This window comes from Myotis davidii, unplaced genomic scaffold (genome assembly GCF_000327345.1).
Source record: "Myotis davidii unplaced genomic scaffold, ASM32734v1 scaffold79, whole genome shotgun sequence".
Classification (NCBI taxonomy): Eukaryota; Metazoa; Chordata; class Mammalia; order Chiroptera; family Vespertilionidae; genus Myotis; species Myotis davidii.
This window is the reverse complement of record NW_006294339.1, coordinates 3,320,217-3,326,768: the sequence shown is the minus strand read 5'-3', so window position 1 is coordinate 3,326,768 and position 6,552 is coordinate 3,320,217.

Here is a 6,552-nt window from a genome sequence, read left to right as displayed (position 1 = left end):
TGTCCGAATGCCGGTTTAGGCCCGAATCCTGTGAGATCAGGCCTAAACCAGCAGTCGGACATCCCCCGAGGGGTCTCAGATTGGAGAGGGTGCAAGCCGGGCTGAGGGACACCCTCCCATGCATGAATTTCATGCACCAGGCCACTAGTAATAATAATAATAATAAGCATCCAGATGAGGGTGATCAGGCTGACAAGAGAACTAGAGAACAAGGCACCAGAGAGCCAGTCAGAGCAGTGGCCGGGCTTAATAGTCACCATCAGATGCATACAGTGTTGTCACGAAAGATTAGACAGAGAGGACTCATTCTATGTTCTCAAGGGGAGAGAACAGGACCAAGGAGGCTAATCTAGGAGTTTCTAACCCCCTGCAAACTCAACCACTGTGGTGACTCACATGGGAACAGCCTTCTTTGCAAGGTGGCGGAATCCTGCCACTGGAGGTTTTCTAGAAAAGGTGGGTGCAATCCGTCTAGAAGGGACAATTTACAGCAGTGGCTCTCAGCCCTGGGTGTGTCAGAATCACGCGAGGACTTGTTAAAACACAGGTTGCTGGGATCACATCCAGAATGCTTGCTTGGGGGGCAGGGGGGCTGAGAGTTTGCATCTCCAACCAGTTCTCGAGCTGCTGCTGGGGCTGGCCCGGTGCCCGCACTTTGAGAACCACAGCTTTAGAGCGCAGCACTTTCTGAACTCCAGGCCCATTTGGTTGGTCCACAACCATGCTCCCCAAAGTCACAACACAGTCAGAAAAGCTGTGAAACGCCCCCAGTGTTTCTCAGGGCCTCACGCTCTCAGTTCGAAGGGTTGTCCTTTATGCCAAGGCTGTGACCTTCAGACTTTTTCTGACACTGAAATTCCCCTTCTTTTTCGGAAAGATAATGACAGTGGATGGTGGTTCTTTTCCTGGTTTGCTTCTTGGTTTCTTTACATGACAAAATAACAAGTTGGCCCTAGAATGGTCCTTGATTTTTAAACATCCTTTTGGACCATATACTTCTTAACTGGAGAACATGCTGCTCCTGGGCCGGAAAGAGTTTAGACGAAGTGGTTTCTCTTCCAAAGTTAATTAAGCTCAGGTGTCTTTTAAAAAGACATTACACACCCCGTTGCCTGGCTGAACAGCTTACTCAGACATATTTGACTTTTTATTGATGCTTCTAATGATCATTATACACATCTATTACTATAAAGAGCTGTCAAACCCACAACCATGCCCTCTGGCAGGCCACTGAGAGAGGACGCTTTGTCCCTCAGTGAACGGACCCAGGCTGCTTTTCTGTTGCTGTGTAGCCACCCTGCTGCCTCTGCAGTTCCCTCTCACCCATCAGCTGTCCCTTCTCTATGTGGCAACTTGTTCCTCCACCCACCACCTCCGAATGTCAGACCACCAAGCTTATTAAATCAGTGGTTTGATTTGACACATCAATTTAAGTCAGTCGTCTGTGACTTAGGAACCCTTTATCTCGGGCAGGGAACGAGGGCATAGGCTTAGTAAATGATCAGGGACATTTGCCCCATTCTGTTGAGAAATGGTAATGGCAGATAATAGTCACTAGAAACTTACCGCAAGCCAGAACTTATCTAGAACAATTAGGTAACTTGCCAAGATTAATATATGAAAGAGCTGGGCTTCAAACCAGAACTATCAGAATGAGATTGGTACTGCTAACCTTCCCTCTACTCGGCTTCCCTGGGGTTTTTAATAGTGAGCTGCTGGAAAGACTTGATCGTTAAACAAATGAAGGCATATAGATGTTATTGCTTGTATGTGATGCTTATTTCCCAATAGTGTTCTTTAAGGGATGTTCTGATTTTGTTAGAAGAAACTGAAGTTATTCTGATTCAAGAATCAAGCTGGGGCCCTGGCCGGGTAGCTCAGTTGGTTAGAGCATCATTCCAATACACCAAGGGTGTAGGCTTGATTCCCGGTCAGGGCAGATACAAGAATCAACCAATTAATGTATAAATAAGTGGAACAAAAAATTGGTGCTTCGCCCTAACCAGTTTGGCTCAGTGGATAGAGTGTCGGTCTGCGGACTCAAGGGTCGCAGGTTCGATTCCGGCCAAGGGCATATACCTTGGTTGCGGGCACCTACCCAGTAGGAGGTGTGCAGGAGGCAGCTTATTGATGTTTCTCTCTCATCGATGTTTCTAACCCTCTATTCCTCTCTGTAAAAAAAATCAATAAAATATATATTTTTAAAAATTGGTGCTTCTCTCTTTCTCTCTCTCTCTCTCTCAAATCAATTTTTTAAAAAGTAGAAGAAAAAAGAATCAAGCTGGGGACCAGTTGACTTTGGGACACTGGCCATGTGCTGGGCACGAGGCATGCAGAGGTTAAAAATATTAAAACAAATAAATTATGGATCACAAGCTGATGCGTGGGGGCTTTATGATCACTCTGTGCAATGGATATTCAGTGATTAATTCATTGATTTTTTTAATGAATGAGAACATTGGTCAGAAAGTTTGTGGCTGATCCGAGCACAAAGGAGACTGTAGCCAAAAGGAGCTGCAAGAACTGCCCTTGGGAACCATAGTGAAGTGTGAAAGCAGGGCCAGCGATAGAAATGGCTCCTCCCCCGATTTCTGCTAACTGCCTCTCGTTTGCCAAGACTGGTTAGTCTGAAACATCAGCTTCAATCTTTCCTCTCTAGAAAGCACTGAGAACTAGACATTATAGCAGCTGGCAAAGAAGAGTGGTGGCTGGCTGGTCTTCAGCAAACTACTTCCATGTGTGCTGTGGGAGATGCTGACAGGCCAAACGGCGTAGCCAGCCACTGTGTCTGAAATTCCTACTGTCTGAACAAACTCGAGATACCATACATACTGTTAGTAAGGATGTGAGGAAATTGCTATTTGTATATCTTGTGGTTTGGCAATAGATTTTAAAATAAGAAAATAAATTGAAGCCGGGCAGCGTGGCTTAGTTCACAGTTGGATTCCCAGTCAAGGCATACTAGTATGCTCAGGTTGCGGGCTCATCCCCGGTGTGGGGCGTGCAGGAGGCAGCCGATCAATGACTCTCTGATTATTGACGTTTCTATTTCCCTCTCGCTTCCTCTCTGAAATCAACAAAAATAAAAATATTTTAAAAATTGAAAACAAGAGCCCTAGCCAGTTTGGCTCAATGGATAGAGCGTCGGCCTCGGACTGAAAGGTCCCAGGTTTGACTCGGGTCAAGGGCATATGCCCGGGTTGTGGGTTTTATCCCCAGTAGGGGATGTGCAGGAGGCAGCCAATCAATAATTCTCTCTCGTCATTGATGTTTCTATTTCTCTCTCCCTCTCCCTTCATCTGTGAAATTAAAAATATACTTTAAAAAAATCAAAACAAGAAATTGAAAAAAATTTGTGAGTTCAAAAATATGGGGTGTGCCAAAAAAATGTATAAACACTGTTGGAAGCTAATCCCAGCAGGGCATAAGAAAATGCAAGAACTCCTCAAAAGGTTGATGGGCTTCTATATTCAGCAGGGCTGAATGATATTGTTGCTTGCTGGAATAGCTGAAAGCATTTCCCCAAACCTAAAGATCTGCATATATTATTACCTGCTGCCGAAGGCAGTTTCCCCCAACTTGACTATGCCTACTGTATACCAAACCTTACCTTTGATATGTATATCTGCTTTGCTTTAGGGCAATTTGTGATAATAAAGAGCTGGGGGTCCAGAGATGGAGAGAACTTGGTTACTGAAGCTAGGACTCCTGTGGTTCCCCAAAATGCCTTCCAAATTTATATTTCATGTCTAGTCTCTTTATTAATTTACCCACAGCCCTTCTCCAGATTCCTGAACCCTTCTAGATGCTGAGAAACACACCGGAAAAACACTTTAACAGTTGATAGCTCAATTGATGTTTCTTTATTTTTCAGATTTAACTTATTGGAATTAATAATTATTCAAAATGTGTATACATTTTTGGGGACACCCTGCATGTATAATAATGAAAATTCACTGGAACTTTTGCTCATCATCATAAAACTTTGAAAACAATTTAAATGTCCTTCAGTAGAGGACTAATTGAATAAATTAAGCAACACATGAATGCACACACACATACACAAACACCTACATTCATACACAAACTCCTATATATACTCACACAAACATACATTGGAATACAAAACCAAACAAACAAACAAAAATGAATCCAAAAGTGTCAATAGCATATGGTTAACGTTTTATTTATTTATTTTTAGAGCTTTTATTTTTTTTATTTTTAGTGATTTCAGACAGAAGGAGAGGGAGAGAGATAGAAACATGAATGATGAGAGAGAATCATTGATTGGCTGCCTCCTGCACGCCCCCTACTGGGGATTGAGCATGCAACCTGTGCATGTGCCCTTGACTGGATTCAAACCTGGGACTCTTCAGTTCCCAGGCCAACACTCCATCCACTGAGCCAAAGCAGCTAGGGCTGGTTAACTTTTTCAAAGGTAAATTGTAAAGCTCAGTTTGAGTCGATCTTGTTTTTTAAAGTTATATATGTAAATGTGTGTACATCTATAGACAGGTTTAGAAGGATGCTCATGAATATTTGAACTTCAGTTATCTCTGGATGATGAAATTTGAGGTTTTTCGGTTTTTTTTACTTTCTTCTCTGTGCTTTCCTGTACAGTGCCCATTGTATATACTGTACAGTATGAATTCCTTTCAGTTCCCAAATACCACATCCCCTCACACTCTTCTGGGCTTTCACACATAGTATTCCTCTCCTGGCATGTTCTTACTCCTTTAAACCCAAATACTTCACCTGACTAACTCCTATTCACCCTATGGTATCTCTGCTTAGTAATCAATTACTTAGTAATCAATTACACACAGAAGACTTCCTGTGTGTGTGTGTGTGTGTCTTCATGTGCTTTCATAGTACCCAATAATTTCTTCCCAGAGTACTGAACACATTGATTTATCATTACCTGTTGATTTGTCTAGATCTCCCACAATTATCTGTCATGGTAAGGACTGTGTCTAGTTCCCTACTATATCCCCATTACTTTGCACAATTTCTGCACATCACTAATAACTGAATCGGTGTGCTGTGGATACAGTTACTTTCCATCTAAACAGAGTCTCCGTCTTCTGCTGAATGTTGCTCTATCTGATTGAACACCAGAATGGTGGCCACTCTGGCCATCACCAGAAAAGCTAATTTGGGCAACACAGAGTAAGCAGAGGACGGGAAGAACTGGGTCTGTCAATTGACATTGAGGCAATGAGTAGCAACTCTGAGTCAACCTACGTTCAGACTTCTTGCTACAGGAGAATATAATCACCCTTGTTGTTGCAGCTCTTTAGTTACATGCAGCCAAGTCATCACAAGTGAGAGATTGAGCGAATGAATGAATGAATGAATGACTCCATCCAGTAGCATAAGAAAGCCAACTCCCTTACAATCAAGTTAATGTCTTGTCTTGGAGATTTCAAAAACTGCTTATTATTCCTAAAAGACTTACGGCAGTAAGACAATAACATCTTGATTATCAAGAAGTTTAGCATATACAGTTTTCTGGATAAATTTGTCTTTTAGGCGAAAGCTGCACTTTGCAAGGGAAAAGAATCTCTTATCAGGGTGTTATTTAAAAAACAAAGATCATATTCTTAGAGACGTGTCCGCGTCAATACACATCCAGTCCAATCTCCTAAATGTTAGCAGGCATGAGCCTAACATGGAGACCTTTTTAAAACAGCCCATCTGGAGATTTAGATTCAGAGAGATGTGGAGGAGTCCGAGAATCTGTGTTTATCCAGCATGGGGATGTGGCTGGTCTGCAGACCACACACACTTCAAGAAACCTTATTCTAAAGCTTCCACTTTCTATCTATGGAACTGAACCATAAGAAGTGATGTTTCACCCAATAATCAAGGGAGCAGGTTCAACTGATGGGAAGATCCAGAAGATGGGGGCCATATCTTGGCTTATCTATCCACCAGAATTAGACTGTAATCCGGCACGTCACTTAAGCCGTCTATGTCTAAATGTCCCCATTTATTGAAAATGACAAGGATTAATAGTTCTCTGCATTGTCACCCCGCCGACTGATTGTAAAGACCAAGTGATTCCAGTGGGTGTACTGTACAAATTAAGAAAATGCTCTTTGTCAGAACTCTGGTGTTTATCGAGCTCCTTAATAAAAGAATTACTTGTGTTCATTAGGCCCTGTTTATCAAGAAAAAATGGGGACTCATATTTTTGAAAAATTGCTACATGGTCAAACTGTAAAGGGGATTTTCTTAATTTCCAGTTAAGCTGAGAACTTGTTAACCAGAACACCCTATACCTAAGCATCCTAACTGAGTTTTCATGTACATGATGTACATTTATTAACAATATGTGCATTTGTGAGTAGACTCCCTATCGAAGGAAGTTTCTTTGACTTGGGCAAAAATTAATGGGCCCAACAACCCATAGAATGGAAGACAATATTTGCAAATCATTTATCCGATATAGGATTAATATCCATAATATATAGAGGATGCCTAAAACTCGACAACAATAACAAAAAACTACCCGGTTCAAAAATGGGCAAAGGATTTCAATGGACATTT